This window comes from Macaca fascicularis, chromosome 14, assembly GCF_037993035.2.
Source record: "Macaca fascicularis isolate 582-1 chromosome 14, T2T-MFA8v1.1".
Taxonomy (NCBI): Eukaryota; Metazoa; Chordata; class Mammalia; order Primates; family Cercopithecidae; genus Macaca; species Macaca fascicularis.
In genome coordinates, this window is record NC_088388.1 from 84,517,742 (window position 1) to 84,545,503 (window position 27,762).

At 36.9% G+C, this 27,762-nt stretch overlaps 1 protein-coding gene and 1 non-coding gene across 12 annotated transcripts in view; one reads left to right on the forward strand and one right to left on the reverse strand.

Annotated features, from left to right (window-relative positions):
• Positions 1 to 27,762, reverse strand: part of DLG2 (discs large MAGUK scaffold protein 2) — a 2,233,585-nt gene that overhangs the window by 2,080,224 nt on the left and 125,599 nt on the right. The window lies entirely within an intron of this gene.
• Positions 22,746 to 22,852, forward strand: LOC123569003 (U6 spliceosomal RNA). Its single transcript, XR_006692535.1, has one exon. It is a non-coding gene; the product is annotated as a U6 spliceosomal RNA (small nuclear RNA).

Genomic DNA, 27,762 nt, shown 5'->3' on the forward strand with positions numbered 1-27,762 from the left:
GAAAAGCCTTTGAGATGATTGGCAGTACAGAAAATGACCAAATTTACAAATTATTAGTAGTTTCAAGGGCGAAGAGACATCAGAGGACTTCGAAAATTTATTTAACAAAATAATAGATGAAAACTTTCCAAGTCTAGCAAGACATTTAGACATGCAGATACAGGAGGCTTGGTGACCCCCAGAAAACAATGCAAAGAGGACTTTGCCATGGCACATTATAATCAGACTGTCTGATATGGTTTTGCTCTATGTCCCCACCCAAATCTCATCTTGAACTGCACTCCCATAATTCCCATGTGCTGTGGGAGGGACCCAGTGGGAGATAATTAGAATCGTGGGGTCAGTTTCCCCTATACTGCTCTTGTGGTAGTGAATAAGTCTCATGAGATCTGATGTTTTTATCAGGGATTTTCGCTTTTGCATCTTCCTCATTTTTCTCTTGACACTGACATGTAAGAAGTGCCTTTTGGCTGGGCGCAGTGCCTCACGTCTGTGATCCCAGCACTTTGAGAGGCTGAAGCAGGCGGATCATGAGGTCAGGAGTTCGAGACCAGTCTGGCAAACGTGGTGAAACCCTGTCTCTATTAAAAATACAAAAATTAGCCAGGTGTAGTGTCAGGCACCTGTAGTCCCAGCTACTCAGGAGGCTAAGGCAGGAGAATAGCTTGAACCAGAGAGGCGGAGGTTGCAGTAAGCCAAGATCGCACCACTGCACTCCAGCCTGGGCGACAGAGGGGGACTCCGTCTCAAAAAAAAAAAAAAAAAAAGTGTCTTTTACCTCCCGTCATGATTCTGAGGCCTTCCCAGCCATGTGAAACTGTAAGTCCAATTAAACTTCCTTTTCTTTCCAGTCTCAGGCATGTCTTCATCAGCAGTGTGAAAACGGACTAATACACTGTCTAAATTCAAACTGAGAGACTGAAATCTAAAATCAGCAAGAGAAAGGTATCCAGTTACCTATAAAGGAAAGCCCATTAGACAAACAACAGTATTCCCAGAAAAGCCTTATGGGCCAGAAGAGAATGGAATGACATATTCAAAGTGCTGAAAGAAAACAACTGGAAGCCCATAATTCTATATCTAGCAAGATTAATGTTCATAAATGAAGGAGAAATAAAGTCTTTCCCAGACAAGCAAATGATGACAGAATTCATCACCGCTATACAAACCTTAAAAGAAATGTTCAGTGAAGTCCTAAACTTGGAAGTGCAGAACAACATTCACCATCATGAAAACACAAAGTATGAAACTCATTGGTAAATTAAACATACAAATGAGGAAGAGAAAAAAATCAGATGATACCACTATAGAATTCTACAAACCACAATGACGGGAAAAAGAAATAAATAATTTAGAAAACAACTAGAAAAAATTAACAACATGACAAAGAAAAGCTCATATATCTATATTAACCTTGAACATATATAATTACAGGCTCCACTTAAGAGATATAGATTGGAAAAATGCATTAAAAAATCATCCAACTATACTGCTTATAATAACCTAATCTTACCTAGAAAGAAACACATAGACTAAGAGTAAAGGGGTAGAAAAGAATATTCCACACAAACAAAAACCAAAAGTAAGCAAGAGCAGCTACACTTACATCAGATAAAATGGTCATGGACAGTGAAAAAAATAATATCACTATGTAATAATAAAGGTATCAATTCAGCAAGAGGATATAATCATTCTAAATATATGTGTACCCAACACTGGAGCATGCATATTCAGAAAACAAATATTATTAGACCTACAGAGAGAGGGACAGTAAAACAATAATAGTGGGGACTCCAACACCCCCACTGATAACACTAGACAAATCATCAAGACTGAAAATCAACAAAGAAACATGAAACTTAAATTGGACTTTAGACAAAAGGGACCAAACCAGAACATTTTACTCAACAACTTCAGAATATACATTCTTTACATCAGCACATGGAACATTCTCCAAGATGAACCATATGTTAGGCCACAAACTAAGTCTCAACAAATCTTTAAAAATCAAATTTTTGAAAATCAAAATCATATCAAGCATCTTCTCAGATCACAGTGAAATAAAACTAGAAATCAACAAGAGAAACTTCAGAAGTTATACGAACACATGGAAATTAAACTACATGCTCCTAAATGATCACTGTGTCAACAAATAAATTATGAAGGAAATTTTTTAATGTTTTCAACTTTTCTTTGAAAGGACATGTTAAAAAATGAGTAAATAAAAATAAAAATAATTTTTTCTTGGCCAGGTGTGGTGTAGCACTTTGGGAGGCCAAGCTGTGAGGATTTTTTGAAGTCAGGAGTTCAAGATTACCTTGGACAGAAAGCAAGATCCTTGTCTCTACAAAAAATTAAAAATTAGCCAGGTGCACTGATACATACCTGTAGTCCTAGCTACTCTGGAGGCTGAGGTGAGAGGATAAATTAAGCCCAGGAATGTGAGACTGCAGTAAGCTATAATCATGCCACTGCACTCCAGCCTGGGTGACAGAATAAAATCCTGTCTCTAAAAAAATAACAAAAAATATATATTTTTGAAACAAATGAAAATGAAAACACAAAAGTACCAAACCCTGTGGAACACTAGAAAATAGTGAAAAAATAGTAGAAAGTAGAAAAATTACAACTTAACAATCTAACAAGTAGTTAGATTGAACAACTAGCTCAAGGAACTAGAAAAGCAAGAACAAACCAATTCAAAGCTAGAAGAAGAAATGAAATAACAAAGATGAGAGCAGAACTAAATGACCAAAAAAAAAAATTAATAATACAATCAATGCAATGAAAAATTGGTTCTTTCAAAAGAAAAACAAATTTGAAAAACCACAAGCTAGAATAACAAATAAAAAAATAAGGCAAACTCAAATAAACAAAATCAGAAATGAAAAAGGATACATTACCAGTAATACCACAGAAATACAAAAGATTTCTTTTGTATTTCATATAGGAAGAACTATATGCTCACAAACTGGAAAACCTACAGGAAATGGATAAACTTCTAAAATCATACAACCTCCCCATACTGAACCAGGAAAAAATAGAAACCTGAACAAACCAGTAACAAGTAGCAAGATTGAATTACTAATTTAAAAAACTTCCAACAAAGATGAATTGTACCAAAAGTGCAAAAAAAAAAACTAATACCAATCCTCCTGAAACTTTTCAAAAAATTCAAAAAGGAGGGAATTATGCTGAATTCAGTCTATGAGGCCAGTACCATCCTGATACCAAAACCAGACAAGGATACAACAAAAAGGAAAACTATAGACCAATATCCCTGATGAATATATACATAAAAACTCTCAACAAAATACTAGCAAACTGATTCCAACAATATAATAAGAAGATAATACATTATGATCAAAGGGGTTTTATACCAGAAATGCAAATGAATTTTATACTACAAATGCAACAAATGTGTTACCTTATATAAACAGAATAAAGAACAAAAGTCATATGATCATTTCAGTAGATATAGAAAAGGCATTTGATAAAATTCAGCATCCCTTCGTGATAAAAACTCTCAAATTAGGCATAGAAAAAGCATACATCAAAATAGTAAAGGCCATGTATGACAAAACTACAGTTAACATTATACTGAAAAGTAAAAAGATAAAGCTGTTCTAAGAACTGGAACAAGACAAGGATGTCCACTTTCACCACTGTTCTTCGACATACTACTGGAAGTTCTAGCCAAAGCAATCAAGCAAGAGAAAGAAATAGTCATCTAAATTGTAAAGAAAAAGGTTAAATTGTCCCTGTTTGCAGATTACCATGATCTTACAAATAAAAACACTAACCCCATCAAAAAAAAAAAAAAAAAAAAAAAAAAAAAAAAAAAAAAAAACCCCTATTCCAATTAAATAAAGTTGCAGGATACAAAATCAACACAGAAAAATCAGTAGTTTTTCTACATGCTAACAAGAAACTATCCAAAAAAAATTTATTTAAAACCCACTTACAATAGCTACAAAAAATAAAATACTTAGAAATAAATTTAACTGGCCGGGCACGGTGGCTCAAGCCTATAATCCCAGCACTTTGGGAGGCCGAGACGGGCGGATCACGAGGTCAGGAGATCGAGACCATCCTGGCTAACACGGTGAAACCCCGTCTCTACTAAAAATTACAAAAAACTAGCCGGGCGAGGTGGCAGGCGCCTGTAGTCCCAGCTACTCGGGAGGCTGAGGCAGGAGAATGACGTAAACCCGGGAGGCGGAGCTTGCAGTGAGCTGAGATCCGGCCACTGCACCCCAGCCTGGGTGGCAGAGTGAGACTCCGTCTCAAAAAAAAAAAAAAAAAAAAAAAAAAAAAAAAAAAGAAATAAATAAATTTAACCAAGGAGGTGAAAGACCTGTATACTGAAAACTAAAACACTGGTTAAAGAAATAATAGAAGTCACAAATAAACAGAAAGATATCCCATGTTGATGAATTAGAAGTATTAGTATTATTAAAATATCCATACAATCCAAAGCTATCTATAGAATCAATGCAATCACTATCAAAATTTTAATGACATTTTCACAGAAATAAAAAATTCTAAAATTCAAGTGAAACCACAAAAGGCGCTGAATAGCCAAACCAATATTAAGCAAGATGATCAAAGCTAGAGGAATCACACAACCTGACTTTGAAATATACTACAAAGCTAGAGTATCAAAAGAGTAAAATACTGTCATAAAACCAGACACATAAATCAATGGTAACTATAGTTAACAATGTAACATATTCTTGAAAGTTGTTTAGAGCAAATTTTCAGTGTAGTCACTACAGAAAAGATAACTGTATGAAGTAATACACATGTTAATTAGTTGAATTTAGCCACGCCACATATGCATATTTCAAAACAATATGCACACAATAAATATGTATTAGGTTGGTGCAAAAGTAATTGCAGCAAAATTCTCCATTAATGGCAAAAACCACAATAACTTTTGCACCGAGCTATAAAATTTGCATTTATCAATCAAAAAATTGTAATTGCTATTAATTACGATTAAGCCATTTATCTGCATTTTATATATAACTACAAAAAACAAACCACTCATATAGAGGAAGCTGTCTAGATATACCATGGTTTTCTAAAAAAAATTGCAGTGTAAACTTTCATGTTCAAATCAGATAGTCATGACTAAGGTAACCCCCACTCGTCTGTATTTCTGTTTTCTTTTAACATTAATGTTCCATTTATATTTAACATTTTTGTTTTGCTTTTTATCATCTCAAATTCTTTTTGGAAAAGTACACAAAATAGATTTATACAAACAAAATTAAATGTCTGCTTCCCTTTATTATGTCAAATGAATGCAACTGGATATATTAGCATCAAATTGGGAGGGTATATTTGGGACGGTCTGACTTAAAATATAGGTTACATAGCACACTAAAATTCATGGAGTGTCCCTAGGGAGGTACCTTAAAAGGATAAACAATGAACTTCTAGCAGCTGAACCTGAGGTACAATGAGTAGCTCAAATAATGGTTGATAGGGAGAAACATCATATTGTTAAAGTATAAAAAGAAAAAATAAGTTGCTTTTACATGCCCTAAATTAAAAGTCAGAAGGTCAGACATTTCAAGCTGAAGATGTTGATTTTTGTTGGAGTGACTTTTCAAGGGGTTAGTACTAAGTATCATACTCCAAGGTAAAAAAAACAAAACAACAACAACAAAAAAAACCACACAGCTTTATTTTAAGAACCATGGCTAAAAATTTTCCTGAGTAATATAGCATATTGGCAGGCCAACTACAAGTAAAAATATGTTGAAATAATGAGAAACAACTAGTAATCAGGATGTTTATGAACTGTACTGATGAGTTGATTAAAGTACCCAAGAAATGTCACATGGTAGTAGTACATAAGGTGCAATGTATTAGATTAAAACCAGCAGATTTTAAATTGCTTTTGAAAGCATTTTCAAATACAACTAGAAACTGAATAAACTTACAACTACACTGTACTCCAACCACACTATATTGCTCATTTCCATTTTATGGCATTTGCAGTTGCTGCTCTCTCTGCTTTTCTCCAAGATCTTTTCAAGCCTTACTCCTCATTTCACTAAGTCTCTACTTAAATGTCACCTTCTAAAGAGGACTTCTTTGACCTCATCCAAAATAACCCTGCCTTAGTATGTTTCTGTTGCTAAAACAAAATACCATGAACTGCATAATTTATAAACAATAGAAATTTAGCTGGGTTCAGTGGCATGTGTCTGTAATAACAACTACTTGGAAGGCTAAGGCAGGAGAATAGCTTAAGCCCAGGAGTTTGAGGTGCAGCGAGCTATGATTGTGCTCCTGCACTGCAGCCTGGGTAACAGAGCATGATCCCAAGTCGGAGAGGAGAGAAGGGGCGGGGAGGAGAGGAGAAGGGAAAAGAGGGGAGGGGAGGGAAGAGGAGGGGAGGGGGAGAGAAAGAGAGAGAGAGAGAAAGGAAAGAAAGAAAGAGAGAGAGAGAGAGAAAGAAAGAAAGAAAGAAAGAAAGAAAGAAAGAAAGAAAGAAAGAAAGAAAGAAAGAAAGAAAGAAAGAAAAGGAAGGAAGAAAGAAAGAGAAGGAAGGAAGGAAGGAAGGAAGGAAGGAAGGAAGGAAGGAAGGAAGGAAGGAAGGAAGGAAGGAAGGAAGGAAGGAAGGAAAAGAAAAGAGAAAGAAGAAAAAGGAAGAAAAGAAAGGAAGGAAGGGAGGAAAGAGAGAGAGAGAAGAAGGGAAGGAGGGAGGAAGGAAAGGAGGGAAGGAGGGAAGAAGGAAGGGAGGGAAGAGAGGGAGATAAAAAAAAAAGACAAAAGGAAAGAAAGAATGAGAAAAAGAAATTTATTTCTCATGGTTCTGCAGGCTGGGAATTCCAAGATGAAGGCACCAGTAGGACTAGTATTCAGTGAGGGCTGCTCTATATTTCCAAGATAGTCCCTTGTTGCTGCATCCTCAGAGGGAAAGAAAAATCATGTCTTCATATGACAGAAGAGACAGAGAGCAAGAGAATGCTTCCTTCAATCTTGACCCTTTATATAAGGATACTAATCCCACTTGTGAGGGCAGAGCCTTCATGACTTAATTACCTCCCAAAGATTACATGTTTAATACTGTTGCATTGGGAATTACATTTCAACATGAATGTTGGTGGGAACACCATCACTTGAACCACAGCAAAGCTCACTATCTTTTATCTTACTCTACTTTATTTTCCTTCATAACATTTATTGATTTTTGGTAAATTATCCATGCTCCAAACAAGGTAGAAAATAATTAAAGCCTTAGAAAAAAAGGTAATTGTTCTCCAAAAAAAAATTTTCTGAACAAAATAGCTCACTCTATCTAGTTATACATTTACAGTCCAAAATCTTGGTTGAGGTGGTAACTGAGAAAAACAGAACCACTATCTTTATTTCATTCACTCCATTGCATTAGGTAACAAAGCATACACAAAAAAGATTTTTTAAGAAAAAGGAAAGTAAGCAATGTTCAAATTTGGAGGGGCTTTTTTTAATCTTAAAAGTAAGACAGTGTCCTAGATTAGGCTGCTGACATACTTTTTATATATTAATAAGCTTATAAAATACTCTTGGAAAATGCCTTCAGTGTGTTTTATCTTTAGAGAGTCCAAAGATTAATGAACCTCATAAAAATGATAAATTAAGTATTTCAAAAGCACATTTGCAAAATAAACCATTAAAGAGTTTTGGTTTTAAAAGAAAGTTAAGACCAAATACGAAACAAGAAATTATGAAGCTCTTCAAAGAAATATACAAGATATACTTAAATAACTTTAGGTTGTGGAGTGGTTTTTTAAAAGAAAACACAAAAAGCAACAACCATAGAGTAAAAGTGATACCATAAAAAATAGTGAAAAACATGTCACTAAATGAGACATTTATCCCATTAAACAAACAACAAAGGCCTCAGTCATGAATTTTATAACAAAGTCCCACATATCAGTAAGAAAAGACAACCTGTTACAATAGTGGTCAAGAGACTTAAACAGATATTTTACAAAAATAATAATATACAAATGGCCAATGAACATAGAAAGATATTAACCTCATTAATAATTAAAATAATACAAATTAAAACCACAATAAGCAAATACTCATCGACTACATTGGCAAAAGTACTGACAATAAACGTTTTGGCAAAGATGTAGAACAATATAAAACCACTGTTGTTGAATGTTTAACTTGGTATACCAACTTTGAAAGCTGGCAATACCTAGTTACATAGAAGAATCACATTCTCTAAAATCCAGCAATTCATCTCTTAGAAATATACTCTAGAAGTGAACAGGCAACCTACAGAATGGGAGAAAATTTCTGAAATCTATCCATCTGATGAAGGTCTAATACCCAGACTCTACAAGGAACTTAAACAAAACTACAAGAAAAAACAAACAATCCCATGAAAAAGTAGGCAAAATATATGAACAGATGCTTCTCAAAAGAAGACATTTATGCAGCCAACAAACATGAAAAAAAGCTCATCATCACTAGTCATTAGAGAAATGCAAATCAAAACCACAAAGAGATACTATCTCATGCCAGTTAGAATGGTGATCATTAAAATGTCAGGAAACAACAGATGCTGGTGAGGATGTGGAGAAATAGGAATGCTTTTACACTGTTGGTGGGAGTGTAAATTAGTTTAACCATTGTAGAAGACAATGTGGTGATTCCTCAAGGATGTAGAACCAAATACCATTTGACCCAGCAATCCCATTACTGGGTATATGCCCAAAGGATTATAAATCATTCTATTATAAAAACACATGCATACGTATGTTTACTGCAGCACTATTTACAATAGCAAAGATTTGGAACCAACCCAAATGTCCATCAATGATAGACTGCATAAAGAAAATGTGACATACGATTGGCTTCCAAGATGGCCAAATAGCAACAGCTCTGGTCTACAGCTCCCAGCGATATTGACACAGAAGATGGGTGATTTCTGCATTTCCAACTGAGGTACCTGGTTCGTCTCATTGGGAGTGGTTGGACAGTGGGTGCAGCTCACAGAGGGTGAGCCAAAGCAGGGTGGGGCATTGCATCACACAGGAAGTGCAAGGGGTCAGGGGATTTCCCTTTCCTAACCAAGGGAAGCCATGAGTGACTGTACCCGGAGGAAGAGTACACTTTTGCCCAAATAGTGTGCTTTTCCCACAGTCTTCACAACCAGCAGACCAGGAGATCCCCTCCTGTGCCTGGCTCAGTGGGTTCCACTCCCAAGGAGCATTGCTCACTGCTAGCACAGCAGTCTGAGATTGACCTGTGACATGGGAACTTGGCAAAGGGAGGAGCATCCACCATTGCTGAGGCTTGAGTAGGCACTTTTATGCTCACATTGTAAACAAAGTGGCAGGGAAGCTCAAACTGGGCAAAGCCCACTGTAGCTCAGCAAAATCTACTGCCTCTCCAGATTCCACCTCTGGGGGCAGGGCATATCTCAACAAAAGGCAGCAAACAGATTCTGCACACTTAAACGTCCCTGATGGACAGCTTTGACAAGAGAAGTGGTTCTCCCAGCATGGTGGTCGAGCTCCAATAATGGACAGACTGCTTCCTCAAGTGGGTCCCTGATCCCCATGTAGCCTGACTGGGAGACACCTCCCAGTAGGGGCCAATAGACACCTCATACAGGCGGGTGGCCCTCTGGGATGAAGCTTCCAGATGAAGGATCAGGCAGCAATATTTGCTGTTCTGCAGCCTCCACTGGTGATACCCAGGTAAACAGGGTCTAGAGTGGACCTCCAGCAAACTCCAACAGACCTGCAGCTGAGAGACCTGCCTGTTAGAAGGAAAACTAACAAACAGAAAGGAATAGTATCAACATCAACAAAAAGGATGTCCACTCAGAGACTACAGTCAAAGGTCACTGACTTCAAAGATGAAAGCTAGATAAAACCACAAAGATGGGGAGAAACCACAGCAGAAAGGTTGAAAATTCCAAAAACCAGAACACTTCTTCTACTCCAAAGGAACACAACTCCTCACCAGCAAGAGAACAAAATTGAATGGAGAATGAGTTTGATGAGTTGACAGAAGTAGGCTTCAGAAGGTCAGTAATAACGAACTTCTCTGAGCTAAAGGAGCATGTTCTAACCCATCACAAGGAAGTTAAATCCTTGAAAAACAGGTTAGACGAACGGCTCACTAGAATAACCACTGTAGAGAAGAGCTTAAATGACCTGATGGAGCTGAAAACCACAGTATGAGAATTTAGTGAAGCATACACAAACTTCAATAGCCAATTCGATCAACTGGAAGAAAGGATATCAGTGACTGAAGATGAACTCAGTAAAATAAAACAAGGAGGCAAGAGTAGAGAAAACAGAGTGAAAACAAATGAACAAAGCCTCCAAGAAATCTGGGACTATGTGAAAAGACCAAATCTACATTTGATTGGTGTACCAATAAGTGACGGGAAGAATGGAACCAAGTTAGAAAACACTCTTCAGGATATTATCCAGGAGAATTTCCCCAACTTAGCAAGGCAGGCCAACATTCAAATTCAGGAAATACAGAGAACACCACAAAGATACTTCTTGAAAAGAGCAACACCAAGACACATAATTGTCAATTTTGCCAAGGATGAAATGAAGGAAAAAAATGTTAAGGTAGCCAGAGAGAAATGTCAGGTTACTCACAAAGAGAAGTTCATCAGACTAACAGCGGATCTCTCAGCAGAAACACAAGCCAAAAGAGATGGGGAGCCAATATTCAACATTCTTAAAGAAAAGAATTTTCAACCCAGAATTTCACATCCAGCCAAATTAAGCTTCATAAGTGAAGGAGAAATAAAATATTTTACAGAGAAGCAAATGCTGAGAGATTTTGTCACCACCAGGCCTGCCTTACAGGAGCTCCTGAAGGAAGCACTAAACATGGATAGGAACAACTGGTACTAGCCACTGAAAAAACATACCAAACTGTAAAGACCACTGACACTATGAAGAAATTACAACAATTAACAGGCAAAATAACCAGCTAGCATCATAATAACAGAATCAAATTCACACATAACATTATTAACCTTAAATGTAAATGGGCTAAATGCCCCAATTAAAAGAAAAAGACGGCCAAACTGGATAGAGGCAAGACCCATTGGTGTGCTGTACTCAGGAGACCCATCTCATGTGCAAAGACACCCATAGGCTCAAAATAAAGGGATGGAGGAAAATCTACCAAGCAAATGGAAAACAAAAAAAATCAGGGTTTGCAATCCCAGTCTCTGATAAAACAGACTTTAAACCAACAAAGATCAAAAGAGACAAAGAAGGTCATTACATAATGGTAAGGAGATCAATTCAACAAGAACAGCTAACTATCCTAAAGATATATGCACCCAATATAGAAGCACCCAGTTTCATAAAACAAGTTCTTAGAGACCTATGAAGAGACTTACACTCCCACACAATAATAATGGGAGACTTTAACACCCCACTGTCAATACTAGACAGAACAATGAGACAGAAAATTGACAAAAAAAGTCCAGGACCAGATGGATTCACAGCCGAATTCTACCAGAGGTAAAAGGAGGAGCTGGTACCATTCCTTCTGAAACTATTCTGAAAAATTGAAAAGAAGGAAATCCTCCCTAACTCATTTTATGAGGTCACCATCATCCTGATACCAAACAAAGCCTGGCAGAGACACAACAAAAAAAGTGAATTTTAGACCAATATCCCTGAAGAACATCGAAGCAAAAATCCTCAAAAAAATACTGGCAAACTGAATCCAGCAGCACAACAAAAAGCTTATCCACCATGATCACATCAGCTTCATCCTTGGGATGAAAGGCTAGTTCGACATATGCAAATCAATAAATGTAATCCATCACATAAACAGAACCAACGACAAAAAACACATTATTATCTCCAGACATGCAGAAAAGGCCTTTGAAAAAATTCAACAGCCTTTCATGCTTAAATTTCTCAATAAACTAGGTATCGATGGAACATATCTCAATATAACAAGAGCTATTTATGATGAACTTACAGTCATATCATACTGAATGGGCAAAAGCTGGAAGCCTTCCCTTTGAAAACTGGCACAACACAAGGATGCCCTCTCTCACCTCTCCTATTCAACATAGGGTAGGAAGTTCTGGCCAGGGCAATCAGGCAGGAGAAAGAAATAAAGGGTATTTAAATAGGAAGAGAGGAAGTCAAATTGTCTCTGTTTGCAGATGACATTATTGTATCTTTAGAAAATCCCATCATCTCAGCCCAAAATCTCCTTAAGCTGATAAGCAAAATTCAGCAAAGTCTCTGGATACAAAATCAATGTGCAAAAATCACAAGCATTGCTATACATCAATGAGAGACAAACACAAAGCCAAATCATGAGTGAACTCCCATTCACAATTGCTTCAGAGAGAATAAAATACCTAGGAATCCAACTTACAAGGGATGTGAAGGACCTCTTCAAGGAGAACTACAAACCACTGCTCAATGAAATAAAAGAGGACACAAACAAATGGAAGAACATTCCATGCTCATGAATAGGAAGAATCAATATCATGAAAATTGCCATACTGCTCAAGGTAATATAGATTCAATGACATTCCCATCAAGCTACCACTGACTTGCTTCACAGAATTGGAAAAAAAAATACTTTAAACTTCATATGGAACCAAAATAGAGCCCCCATAGCCAAGACATCTTGGGCAGGAAGAACAAAGTTGGAGGCATACCACTACCTGACTTCAACCTTTACTCCAAGTCTACAGTAAACAAAACAGCATGGTACTTGTACCAAAACAGATATATAGACCAATAGAACAGAACGGAGGCCTCAGAAATAACAACACACATCTACCACCATCTGATCTTTGACAAACCTGACAAAAACAAGCAATGGGGAAAAGATTCCCTATTTAATAAATGGTGTTGGGAAAACTGGCTACTTATATGCAGAAAACCGAATCTGGGACCCTTCCTTACACCTTATACAAAAATCATCTCAAGATGGACCAAAGACTTAAACATAAGACCTAGGACCACAAAAATCCTAGAAGAAAACCTGTGCGATATCATTCAGGACATAGGCATGGCAAAGGCTTCATGTCTAAAACAACAAAAGCAACGGCAACAAAAGTCAAAGTTGACAAATGGAATCTAATTAAACTAAAGAGCTTCTGCACTGCAAAAGAAACTACCATCAGAGTAAGCAGGCAATCTACAGAATGGGAGAATATTTTTGCAATCTATCCATCTAACAAAGGGCTAATATCCAGAATCTACAAAGAACTTAAACAAATTTACAAGAAAAAATCAAACAACCTCATCAAAAAATGGGCAAAGTATATGAACAGACACTTCTCAAAAGGAGACATTTAGGCAGCCAAAAGACATATGAAAAAATGATCATCACTGGTCATTACAGAAATGCAAATCAAAACAATTAGTTACTATCTAAGACAGCTAGAATGGCGATCATTAAAAAGTCAGGAAACAACAGATGCTGGAGAGGTTGTGGAAAAATAGGAATGCTTTTACATTGTTGGTAGGAATGTAAATTAGTTAAATCATTTTGGAAGAGTGTGGCAATTCTATAAGGATCTAGAACTAGAAATACCATTTAACCCAACAATGCCATTACTAGGCATATACCCAAAGGCCAACCCAAATATCCATCAATGATAGACTGAATAAAGAAAATGTGGTACATATACACCACGGAATACTATGCAGCCGTAAAAAATGATGAATTAACATCCTTTGCAGGGACATGGATGAAGCTGGAAACCATCAATCTCAGCAAACTATCACAAGATCAGAAAAACCAAACAGCACATGTTTTCACTCATAACTGGGAGTTAAACAATGAGAACACATGGAGACAGGGAGGGGAACATCACACACTGAGGCCTGTGTGCGGTGGTGGGCTAGGGGAGGGATAACGTTAGGAGAAATACCTAATGTATGTGACAGGTTGATGGGTGCAGCAAACCACCATGACACATGTATACCTATGTAACAAAGCTGCACGTTCTGCACATGTAACCCAGAACTTAAAGTATAATAAAAAGAAAAAAAAATGTGGCACATATATACCATGGAATACTATGCAGCCATAAAAAGAATGAGTTCACGTCCTTTGCAGTATGACAAGGATGAAGGTGGAAGCCATCATTATCAGCAAACTAACATAGGAACAGAAAACCAAACACCACATGTTCTCACTTATAAGTTGGAGCTGAACAATAAAAACACATGGACACAAGGAGGATAACCTCACACACTGGGGCCTGTTGGGGGTTGCGGGCAAGGAGAGGGAGAGCTTTAGGACATATACCTAATGCATGTGGGGTTTAAAACCCAGATGACTGGATGATAGGTGAAGCAAACCAGATGGCACACATATACCTACGTAACAAACCTGCACATTCTGCACATGTATTCCAGAACATAAAGTAAAATTTTAAGAAAAGAAATATACACTAGAAAAACTCATGTGTGCCTGGATACACATATAAAAATGTTCATAGCAGCACTGATTTTAATAGTGAAGGCTAGAAACAACCCAAATGTCTACACACTCTAGAATGGATACATTACAGCATAATCCTGCAATAGAATAATATATAGCAATAAAAAATGAACAAACTAACACTATTCCCTACAATATAGATGAATCTCATAAGCATACTCCAGTATGAAGAAGAAAGAACCAAAAGAATTTATAAAGTATATATTTCAGGGATGCATACAGAGGTGATTACTTATTACACTGTACAGTAACTACACTGTACCATTATATTCTATATTTTTTTGCATTCAAACTTTTTAAGGTTAAGGTTTAAAAGACTGAAGAAAAATACTTTTCTTGGCACTTCTTTTCTTACTCCCCTACTTTGAGTCATTAGGATCCATCCACAAATTCTAATGACAATACATATTTGCTATCCAGCCACTTCTCAATGCTTTGATCTGAATCACTATATTCTCTTGCCCTTTCCATTGCAGTTGACTTCTAACCAGTCTCCCTGTTTTTACTCTTTCCCATATAGCCTATTCATAAAATATCCAAGATGGGTGCTATGGTTTGAATGTTCCCTCCAAAATGTATGTTGAAACTTATCTCCAATATGGCAGTATTGAACAGTAGGGCTTTTAAAAGGTGATTGGTTCATGAAAGTTCTGCGTTCATGAATGAATTAATCCTATTCATGGATTAATGGGTTATCATGGGAGTGGAACTGGTGGCTTTATAAGAAGAGAAACAAAGACCAGGCATGGTGGCTCATGCCTGTAACTCTAACACCTTGGGAGGCCAAGGTGGGAGGACGGATTGAGTTCGGGAGTTCAAGACCGAGCTAGGCAATGTAGCAAGACCTTATTTCTACTAAAAATCAAAAAATTAGTTGGGCATGATGGCGCACACCTGTAGTCCCAGCTATTCAGGAGGGTGAGGCATGAGGATCACTTGAGCCCTGGAGATTGAGGCTGCAGTGAGCTATGATCACACCACTGTAGTCCCGCCTGGGCAACACAGTGAGACCCTGTAAGAAAGAAAGAAGAAAGAAAGAAGAAAAGGAGGAGGTGGAGAAGGAAGGGAGGAGGAAAGGAGGAAGGAAAAAGGAAGAAGAAAGAAGAAAGGAGAAGGAGAAAGGGAAAGAGAAGGAGGAGAAGAAGGAGGAGGAGGGAGGAAAAGGGAGGAGAAGATGGAGAAGAAAAGAGGAGGAGGAAGGAAAGAAGAAGGAGAAGAAAGAAGAGGAATAAGGAGAAGGAGGAGGAAAGAAGGAAGAAGGAGAAGAAGAAAGAAGAGGAAGAAGGAGAAGGAGGAAAGAACAAAGAAGGAGAAGAAGAGAGAAGAGGAAGAAGAAGAGGAGGAGGAAGGAGAAATAACAGAGGCCTGGCCTAGCACGGTCAGCCCCCTCACCATGTGACAGACACTCTGTGCTGCCTTGGGACTCTACAGAGCCCACAACAGCAAGAAGGACCTAGGTAGATGTGCTCCCTTGACCATAGACTTCTCAGCCTCCATAACTGCAAAAATAAATTCCTTTTCTCTATAAATTATCTCTAATTCCCAGGTATTCTGTTGCAAGCAACAGAAAACACTAAGACAGTGGATTTTTAAAATATATTTTAAGTTCTAGGGTACATGTGCACAATGTGCAGGTTTGTTACATACATATACATGTGCCATGTGGGTGTGCTGCACCCATTAACTTGTCATTTACATTAGGTATATCTCCTAATGCTATCCCTCCCCTTTCCCCCACCACACAACAGGCTCCAGTATGTGATGTTCCCCACCTTGTATCCAAGTGTTCTCATTGTTCAATTCTCACCTTTAGTGAGAACATGTGGTGTTTGGTTTTCTGTTCTTGTGATAGCTTGTTCAGAATGATGGTTTCCAGCTTCATCCATGTCCCTACAAAGGACATGAATGTATCCTTTTTTATGGCTGCATAGTATTCCATGGTGTATACGTGCCACATTTTCTTAATCCAGTCTATCACTGATGGACATTTGGGTTGATTCCAAGTCTTTGCTGTTGTGAATAGTGCCGCAAGAAACATACATGTGCATGTATCTTTATAGCAGCATGATTTATAACCCTTGGGGTATATACCCAGTAATGGGATGGTTGGGTCAAATGGTATTTCTAGTTCTAGATCCTTGAGGAATCGCCACACTGTCTTCCACAATGGCTGAACTAGTTTACAGTCCCACCAACAGTGTAAAAGTGTTCCTATTTCTCCACATCCTCTCCAGCACATGTTGTTTCCTGACTTTTTACTGATTGCCATTCTAACTGGTGTGAGATGGTATCTCATTGTGGTTTTGATTTGCATTTCTCTGATGGCCAGTGATGATGAGCATTTTTTCATGTGTCCATTGGCTGCATAAATGTCTTCTTTTGAGAAGTGTCTGTTCATATCCTTTGCCCGCTTTTTGATGGGGTTGTTTGATTTTTTCTTGTAAATTTGTTTAAGTTATTTGTAAATTCTGGATATTAGCCCTTTGTCAGATGGGTAGATTGCAAAAATTTTCTCCCATTCTGTAGGTTGCCTGTTCACTCTGATGGTAGTTACTTTTGCTGTGCAGAAACTCTTTAGTATAATTAGATCCCATTTTTCCATTTTGGCTTTTGTTGCCATTGTTTTTGGTGTTTTAGTCATGAAGCCCTTGCCCATGCCTATGTCCTGAAAGGTATTACCTAGGTTTTCTTCTAGGGTTTTTATGGTTTTAGGTCTAACATTTAAGTCTCTAATTCATCTTGAATTAATTTTTGTATAAGATGTAAGGAAGGGACCCAGTTTCAACTTTGTACATATGGCTAGCCAGTTTTCCCAGCACCATTTATTAAATAGGGAATCCTTTTCCCATTTCTTGTAGTTGTCAGATTTGTAAAAGAAGATCAGATGGTTGTAGATGTGTGGTATTATTTCTGAGGGCTCTGTTCTGTTCCATTGGTTTATATCTCTGTTTTGGTACCAGTACCATACAGTTTTGGTTATTGTACCCTTGTAGTATAGTTTGAAGTCAGGTAGCATGATGCTTCCAGCTTTGTTCTTTTGACTTAGGATTGTCTTGGTACCGTGGGCTCTTTTTTGGTTCCATATGAAGTTTAAGGTAGGCTTTTCCAATTCTGTGAAGAAAGTCATTGGTAGCTTGATGGGGATGGCATTGAATCTATATTACCTTGAGCAATATGGCCATTTTCATGATATTGATTCTTCCTATCCATGAGCATGGAATGTTCTTCCATTTGCTTGTGTCCTCTTTTATTTTGTTGAGCAGTGGTTCGTAGTTCTCCTTCAACAGGTCCTTCACATCTTACGTTTTGTAAATTGGATTCCTAGGTATTTTATTCTCTTTGAAGCAATTGTGAATGGGAGTTCACTCATGATTTGGCTTTGTGTTTGTCTGTTATTGATGTATAGCAATGCTTGTGATTTTTGCACATTGATTTTGTATTCAGAGACTGCTGAATTTTCTTATCAGCTTAAGGAGATTTTGGGCTGAGACGATGGGGTTTTCTAAAGATACAATCACGTCATCTGCAAAGAGGGACAACGTAGCTTCCTTTTTTTCCTAACTGAATACCCTTTATTTCTTTCTCCTGCCTGATTGCTCTGGCCAGAACTTCCAACACTATGTTGAATAGGAGTGGTGAGAGAGGGCATCTCTGCCTTGTGCCAGTTTTCAAAGACAATGCTTCCCATTTTTGCCCATTCAGTATGATATTGGCTGTGGGTTTGTCATTAATAGCTCTTATCATTTTGAGATACGTCCCATCAATACCTAGTTTATTGAGAGTTTTTAGCATGAAAGGCTGTTGAATTTTTTGAAGGCCTTTTCTGCATCTATTGAGAAAATCATGTGGTTTTTGTCTTTGGTTCTGTTTATATGATGGATTACGTTTATTGATTTGCATATGTTGAACCAGTCTTGCATTGCAGGGATGAAGTTGACTTCTTCGTGGTGGATAAGCTTTTTGATGTGCTGTGGATTCGGTTTGTCAGGATTTTATTGAGGATTTTTGCTTTGATGTTCATCAGGGATATTAGTCTAAAATTCTCTTTTTTGTTGTGTCTCTGCCAGGCTTTGTTTGGTATCAGGATGATGGTGACCTCATAAAATGAGTTAGGAAGGATTTCCTCCTTTTCTATTGAACAGAATAGTTTCAGAAGGAATGGTACCAGCTCCTCCTTGTACCTCTGGTAGAATTCAGCTATGAAGCCATCTGGTCCTGGACTTTTTTTGGTTGGTAGGCTATTAATTATGGCTTCAATTTCAGAATCTGTTATTGGTTTATTCAGGGATTCAACTTCTTCCTGGTTTAGTATTAGGAGGGTGTATTTGTCCAGGAATTTATCCATGTCTTCTAGATTTTCTGGCTTATTTGTATAGAGGTGTTTATAGTATTCTCGGATAGTAGTTTGTATTTCTGTGGGATCAGTGATGATATCCCCTTTATCATTTTTTATTGCATCTATTTGATTCTTCTCTTTTTCCTTCTTTATTAGTCTTTCTAGTGGTCTATCAATTTTGTATATCTTTTCAAAAAACCAGCACCTGGATTTTGGAACTGTTTTTTGTGTCTCTATCTCCTTCAGTTCTGCTCTGATCTTAGTTATTTCTTGCCTTCTGCTAGCTTTTGAGTCTGTTTGCTCTTGCTTCTCTAGTTCTTTTAATTGTGATGTTAGGGTGTCAATTTTAGATCTTTCCTGCTTTCTCTTGTGGGCATTTAGTGCTATAAATTTCCCTCTACACACTGCTTTAAATGTGTCCCAGAGATTCTGGTATGTTGTGTCTTTGTTCTCATTGTTTTCAAAGACCATCTTTATATCTGCTTTCATTTCATTATGTACCCAGTAGTCATTCAGGAGCAGGTTATTCAGTTTCCATGTATTTGAGCAGTTTTGAGTGAGTTTCTTAGTCCCGAGTTCTAAATTGATTGTACTGTGGTCTGAGAGACAGTTTGTTGTGATTTCTGTTTATTTACATTTGCTGAGGAGTGCTTTACTTCCAACTATGTGGTCAATTTTGGAATAATTGCAATGTGGTGCTGAGATGAATTATTTAGGTCTGCTTGGTGCAGAGCTGAGTTCAAGTCCTGGATATCCTTGCTAACTTTCTGTCTCATTGATCTGTCTAACACTGACAGTGGGGTGTTAAAGTCTCCCAATATTATTGTGTGGCAGTCTAGGTCTATTTGTAGGTCTCTAAGGACTTACTTTATGTATCTGAGTGCTCCTGTATTGGGCGCATATATCTTTAGGATAGTTAGCTGTTCTTGTTGAATTGATCTCTGTACCATTATGTAATGGCCTTCCTTGTCTCTTTTGATCTTTGTTGTTTTAAAGTCTGTTTTATCAGAGACTACGATTGCAACCCCTGCTTTTTCTTGTTTTCCATTTGCTTGGTAGATCTTCCTCCATCCCTTTATTTTGAGCCTATGTATTTCTCCGTATGTTCAATGAGCCTCCTGAATACAGCACACTGATGGGTCTTGACTCTTTATCCAATTTGCCAGTCTCTGTCTTTTAACTGGGGCATTTAGCCCATTTACATTTAAGGTTAACTTGTTATGTGTGAATTGGATTCTGTAATTATGATGTTAGCTGGTTATTTTGCTCGTTAGTTGATGCAGTTTCTTCCTAGCATGGACAGTCTTTACTATATGGCATGTTTTTGCAGGGGCTGGTACCAGTTGTTCCTATCCATGTTTAGTGCTTCCTTCAGGAGCTCTTGTAAGGCAGGCCTGGTGGTGACAAAATCTCTCAGCATTTGCTTGTCTGTAAAGGATTTTATTTCTCCTTCACTTACGAAGCTTAATTTGGCTGGATATGAAATTCTGGGTTGAAAATTCTTTTCTTTAAAAATGTTGAATATTGGCCCCCACTCTCTTTTGGCTTATAGAGTTTCTGCTGAGAGACCCGTTATTAGTCTGATGGGCTTCCTTTTGTGGGTTACCCAACCTCTCTGGTTGCCCTTAACATTTTTTCCTTCATTTCAACTTTGGTGGATCTGACAATTATGTTTCCTGGAGTTGCTCTTCTCAAGGAATATCTTTGTGGCATTCTCTGTATTTTCTGAATTTGAATGTTGGCCTGCCTTGCTAGGTTGGAGAAGTTCTCCTGGATAATATCCTGAAGAGTGTCATCCAACTTGGTTCCATTCTCCCCATCACTTTCCAGTACACCAATCAGATGTAGATTTGGTCTTTTCACGTAGTCCCATAGTTCTTGGAGGCTTTGTTTGTTTCTTTTTACTCTTTTTTCTCTAAAATTCTCTTCTCACTTCATTTCATTCATCTGATCTTCAATCACTGATACCCTTTCTTCCACTTGATCAAATCGGCTACTGAAGCTTATGCATGTGTCACGTAGTTCTCATGCCATGGTTTTCAGCTCCATCAGGTCATTTGAGGTCTTCTCTATGCTGTTTATTCTAGTTAGCCATTCATGTACTCTTTTTTCAAGGTTTTTACCTTCTTTGTGATGGGTTCAGACATCCTCCTTTGGCTCGGAGAAGTTTGTTATTACCAATCGTGTGAAGCCTACTTCTGTCAACTCGTCAAAGTCATTCTCCACCCAGCTTGACAGTGGATCTTTTTAAACACAAGTCAGATCCCTCCTTTGCTCCCTCTGCTGTAGCCACAGTGATAAGTTTGATGTTTCTCCAATATGCCATCTACACCATGTACATTCTTGCCACAAAGCCTTTGCATGTGCCATTCCCTCTGCCTGATTAACCCTATACCTCTCTCAAGTCATTCAGCTCTCTAATCGAATGTCACTTTATTAGAAATATCTTTCCTTTCTACCTTAGGTATATTCTTTATCGCCCTACTCTGTTTTATTTTTTGTGGTGCTTACTAGCTGACATATTAAGTACTTTATTTTATATCTCTCCTCACTAGGTAGTAAACTCCATAAGAACAAAAATTTCATGTATTTTGTTAACTGATATATCCCTAGTTTCTAGAACAATTGATGGCAAATTATATGCACTCAATAGTTATTAAATGAATATTAAATAAAAACAAACATACTAAAGTGTTAACAGTAAAGGGTAAAAGTATTTGTGTTCTCTGTATTTTCCAAATGTTCTACTTTGAAATTGTATTAACTTTATAAACAGAAAAATAAGCTATTATTCTGAGACAGTAAAATAGCACCTAGCTTAGTATCTGACAGATAGTAGACAAGCAATAAACATTTATTAACTTGCTATCTAATCTATATGAGAAAGGCTAACAATGACCAACATACACATATACTGACTGTGTTGATGTTGAAGTATATAAAAATGTAATAGTATACTTTATTTCAGTCTTTAATTTCTACTTGCTGCAACTTTCATTGTTTCCTCCTAAATCACAAGGGTGAACATGGGTTTTTATTTTGAAATGCTGTCCAAGAAATACTTACTCCGTATTACTGATTTTGAAGCTCATGATTTCACTTACACAAAAAATTTCACAGTGATTTTTAGGGATACAGAAATAAATTTCTTTTAATCATGGTTCAAGGAATCCCATGCCCATCTACACCTGAGTCCTGAAAAGAAATAAATCTAACAGAAACCAAAAGCTTTTCTTCAAAAGATGACCCATATGGAAATTAAACTACTGCATGTAAAATAAACCAAAAGCTTAAAATCATACTCTAGAGGCTAATCTCATAAAAGCTATTTATTATTCTAACATAGATTTCTGGAACCTACAGGAATTCTCAAAAGTGGGGCCTCACTTTAAGAAACAAGTGCCTTCCTATACAGTACAAGGCACACTGACTAATCTGAATGCTTGCAGAAGAGAGCAAGCAACCAGGATGGGGGAGGACTGTGGTTTTTCAGAGGAAACACAATCTAAGGACAGGATATGTATAGCCTTTTCATCTGAAAGACAAAGACACATTCTAGCCATCTCAACATTTTTTAAAGTATTGTCATATAGAAGAACCAATATCTTCCAATGTATCTAAAATGCAAATCTATTATTATTTTTCACTCATTTTATTCAACAAATATTTACTGCACACGTGCCATGAGTCAGGTGCTGTGATAAATGCTGATGATACATAGTGAATGAAAATACTGGGATAGAGGTTAAAAATACATTATTAATCACTGATGAATTAAAATCACAACTGTGATATAAGCTACAAAGAAGTACAGAGCACTATGAATGCATATAGCTGGAGAATTTGATCTAATGAGGCAGATCATGGAATGCTTAATTAAAGAAATGATTGTGCTGAGATCTAAAAGACAAAGGTTAGTTTGGTGCTCACTTCAGCAGCACATATACTAAAATTGGAATGATACAGAGAAGATTAGCATGGCCCCCGCACAAGGATGACACACAAATTCATGAAGTGTTCCATATTTTTAATTAAAAAAAAAAGGTTAGTTTGGTGAAAGCTGAAAGAAAATTAGGAAGAGAGCTACCTAGGATGAAGGAAAGTGAAAGAAAAGCCTCTATAGAAGAGTAAAACAAAGAAAGAAAAACTAAAAGAAAGCCAGTCTGGCTAGAAGTGATTGGTTAAGAAAAGAATCATACAATATGAGGTTGAAGAGATAGGCAGAAGCCATACCAGGAAGAACTGATAGGCCAGGACAAGAAATATGTCTTAATCGTAAGAACAGTAAGAAGCCAATAGACTTGAGTTACTAATTTCAAGAATTCAATGACATCTGTCTTAGAACAGAGATTATAACAATTTAACAACTAAACCCATCTAACAATAAAATGGGTTGCCTCAGAGACTGAGCATCCCATTACTGCAAGTAATCAAGCAGAACCTAAATGATCATCTTTCAAGAATGCAATATAAGGGATTATGCATGTCTTGGAAATGTATCACTGAGGCTTCATCCTTCATTAAGATTAAATATTTCAATTATTCAAACACCAAATAGGGATTTTCCAACACACTGTGAAAACTTGAAGTTTCTTTTTTGCTATTTTTTTGTTTAGAGACAGAGTCTCAGTCTGTTGCCCAGGCTGAAGTCCAGTGGTAGGATTATAGCTCACTGCAGCCTCAAACTCTGGGGCTCAAGCGATCCTTCAGCCTCAGCCTCCCAAATAGCTAGGACTACAGGCATTAGGACAACAGGCGTGTGCCACCAAGCCTGGCTAATTTCTTGGTTTTTGCAGAGATGGGGTCTTACTATGTTGACAAGGCTGGTAAACATTTGAAGCTTCAAAATGAAATATCAATTGCTCATACCAATGTGCAAAATAAAAATATTTGACTGCAGTTTCATGGTGTTTCTCAGGAAGGATCATAATATTGTATAATAGGAGATCCATTTTCAGTGTGGATTGCAGTGAAGGAGTGGCTCTTTTCCCCTGTTCATTGCCAAAGAACAGGTACAGCAATAAGCACAGGAGAAAGAAAGATTTCTGTGGAACTAGAAGGAAGGGATTTGAAAACTAGCAATAACAAAGAACTCCAACCTGGTGCAAAGCAAAGATTATTTTCTTGGCCACACTAGTAAGGGGTTCTCATCATTCCTTTAGCAAAGAAGTAGACAGAACACAATGGATAAGTACTTAGTTGAAGTGACTATGCATGCTGAAGTTAACTGTAGAGTGGAATGCATACAGTTTTCATTCAAAAACAAGGGTTGAGATATTTAAAAACTAATATTTGACTGTCTTCATCAAATACTGAATTAAGTGCCTTTGGATACTGTATCTCTAAATATTATACAGTGACCTTTCTCTATAAATAATATAACCGTATCTATAGATAACATATCTTGAGTTAAACAGTGCCTACTTTACTATCACTGTCAAAAATGGATAAAACCATCAATTAATAAATCACTCTCCTAGCCAGGTTTATTCTTGCTCAGTGTGATACATGTCATACTAATACCAACTTATTTAGTAACAACTTTTTAATAGAAAGTCAAAATGCTCATCATCACTGGCCATCAGAGAAATGCAAATCAAAATCACAATGAGATACCATCTCACACCAGTTAGAATGGCAATCAGTAAAAAGTCAGGAAACAACAGGTGCTGGAGAGGATGTGGAGAAATAGGAACACTTTTACACTGTTGGTGGGATTGTAAACTAGTTCAACCATTATGGAAAACAGTATGGCGATTCCTCAAGGATCTAGAACTAGATGTACCATATGACCCAGCCATCCCATTACTGGGTATATACCCAAAGGATTATAAATTATGCTGCTATAAAGACACATGCACACGTATGTTTATTGCAGCACTATTCACAATAGCAAAGACTTGGAATCAACCCAAATGTCCATCAGTGACAGATTGGATTAAGAAAATGTGGCACATATACACCATGGAATACTATGCAGCCATCAAAAAGGATGAGTTTGTGTCCTTTGTAGGGACATGGATGCAGCTGGAAACCATCATTCTTAGCAAACTATCACAAGAACAGAAAACCAAACACCGCATGTTCTCACTCATAGGTGGGAACTGAACAATGAGAACACTTGGACTCAGGAAGGGGAACATCACACACAGAGGCCTATCATGGGGAGGGGGGAGGGGGGAGGGATTGCACTGGGAGTTATACCTGATGTAAATGACGAGTTGATGGGTGCAGCACACCAACAGGGCACAAGTATACATATGTAACAAACCTGCACGTTATGCACATGTACCCTACAACTTAAAGTATAATAATAATAAATTAATTAAAAAAAAAAAAAAAGAAAGTCAAAAAATAACAGATGTTGGTGAGGTTGCAGAAAAAAGGGAATGCTTATACAGTATTGGTGGGAATGTATATTAGTTATATTAGTTTAGCCCCTTGGAAAGCAGTGTGGATATAGTTTAGCCCCTTGGAAAGCAGTGTGGATATTTCTCAAAGAACTGAAAATGAAACTATCATTTGACCCAGCAATCCCATTACTGGGTATATACCAAAAGGAAAATAAACTATTCTACCAAAAAAACTCCTGCACTCATTTTATTTACTGCAGCACTATTCACAACAGCAAAAACATGGAATCAACCCAGGTGTCCATCAACAGTAAACAGGACAAAGTAAATGTGGTACGTATACACTATGGAATACCACACAGACATAAAAAAGAACAAAATCATGACCTTTGCACCAACATGGATGCAGCTAGAGCCCATTATTCTAAGTGAATTAACACAGAAAGAGAAAACAAACTATAGCATATTCTCACTTATAAGTAGGAGCTAAACACTGAGCATACATAGTCAAAAAGATGGGAAAAAAATAAACACTGGGGATTCCAGAAAGGGAAAGGGAGGGAAGGGAGAAAGGGTTGAAAAACTACCTATTGGGCAATACGTTCAATTGGTAATGGGAATATTAGAAGCCCAAACCTCAACATCATTCAATATACCCATATAACAAACCTGCACATGTACCCTCTGAATCTAAAGAAATTTTAAAAATTAAAAATAGAGTTTTTAATATGAACCAAAGGAAAAAAGGTAAACATTATGGATTTTAAAAATCAAGCCAGATTTTGTATTTCAAGAGACAAATTTGGGATGTCAATACTGAGCAAACCAATAATATTTCACATGAACTTATCAGATGAAACCTTAGAGTTAATTAGCTCTATGAGTTTTGGGATTCTTTCTAAGTAATGGTAGTATCTTCAATGAGCACTTATCTTTCACTAGTATGTCTTCTTGACTCCCCATTTAATCACTAGCAAGGTATAAACTTCTACTTTCTAATAGCTCCTTCCATGTCTTAATCTCCATTTTTATCTACCCCACCTTTCTTCAGGCTCATAACATTCACTTATCCCACCTGACTGGTCTTGCTGTCATGCTGTTAGAAGTATCTTTTTGTTATTCAAAAAAATAACAACAACTATTTGATATGTCTTATATTTAACCTATTGATATTTCTAACAGCTGTTCTTCATTATCCAACAATCTCCCAAATCCCCCAAATCTGATTAGTTACCAAGTCCTATTAATTACCTTTCTAAATATCTTTCAAGGTCATCTTCTGTTCCCCATCCTCATTGTTTCCTCTTTAGTTGAAGTATTCATTAGTTTTCTTTTGAACAATTTAGTTTTCTTTTGAACACCTTCTGGGTGTTTTTCCAACTACTAGTTTCTTCTCCCTTGTAATACCTTCAGACCCTTACAGAGTAATTTTGTAAAACTCAGATTTGTTCATGTCCTTCTTGTTCTTATATAATTTATAATAATTATAGGTATCATTTCCTGTGTGTGCGTTTGTTAAGCACTGTGCCAGATGCATTATAAACACTGTCTTTAATCCTCACATCAACTTTGTAAGATAGGTACTAGTATCCCTGTTAACAAATGCAGAAATGTAAGGCTCCTAGGAGTTAAATATTTTTCCCAAGTTTTTACAGCTCATTAGTGGATGTGAAACAGAGCCCAGATACATCTAGGTTTAAAGAGTCAGGGAATATGTCAACTGGCAATATCTGTGAATGAAATCACATAGGGGAAATTTTTGAATATGCTTTTATTATTTTGTCTTACTTTTCAATACAATTCCACTTTCATATTTTGACATCTTCTCTAAATTTCCTGGTGGAAAATGCTATCATCTCTGGGTATAGGTCCTTTATAGATTCTTATAGCACTTTTTGGAATAGTGAATACTAAACAGTTATCATTCCTCATGTATTTTTACAACTTGTTTTTTTTCTCTATGCATTAGCTGTTTTGTTTTAAACAGAGTTGTTAAATAGATTTTAAATATTTAAAAATGTCTCCTTCTGTTGCTTACCTTTGTTTTCATATGCTCTTGGTTTCAGTGTATCTGAGTTTCAGGAAGGAGTCACTCCCCCTATGTACTGGGCAGAGGTTTCATATTGAGCTCTATGGAAATATATATTTTTGTTGTACACCAATCATCTTCTTGAATTATTTGGTTGGAGGAAAATAATTCAAGAAAATATACTTTTGTTGTACATCTATCATCTTCTTGAATTACTTGGTTGGAGGATTTCTGGGAGCTAAGATAAAAATTGAGAGTTGGGAACTATAGAATCATCTATATTTGTGAGTGATAAGGTGGATTGTCAAGACAATATTGAAAATAATTTGGTGGATGGTATGACTGTAGTCAGATAACTGGAGTTGGCAGAAAATACAATTTGATTGTTGGCATATGAAAGACAAAAGGAGAAGTCAGAGTCACATTTAACTAATTTTGACCTAGTCCATTCAGTAAGAGAATTGTTCAGTGTGAGCCTAGACTATTCTAATTTTGAAACAATATCTTGTGTATAAGACAGAGTAAATTAATGGAATATGAGTTCTCTTACGGGGGCA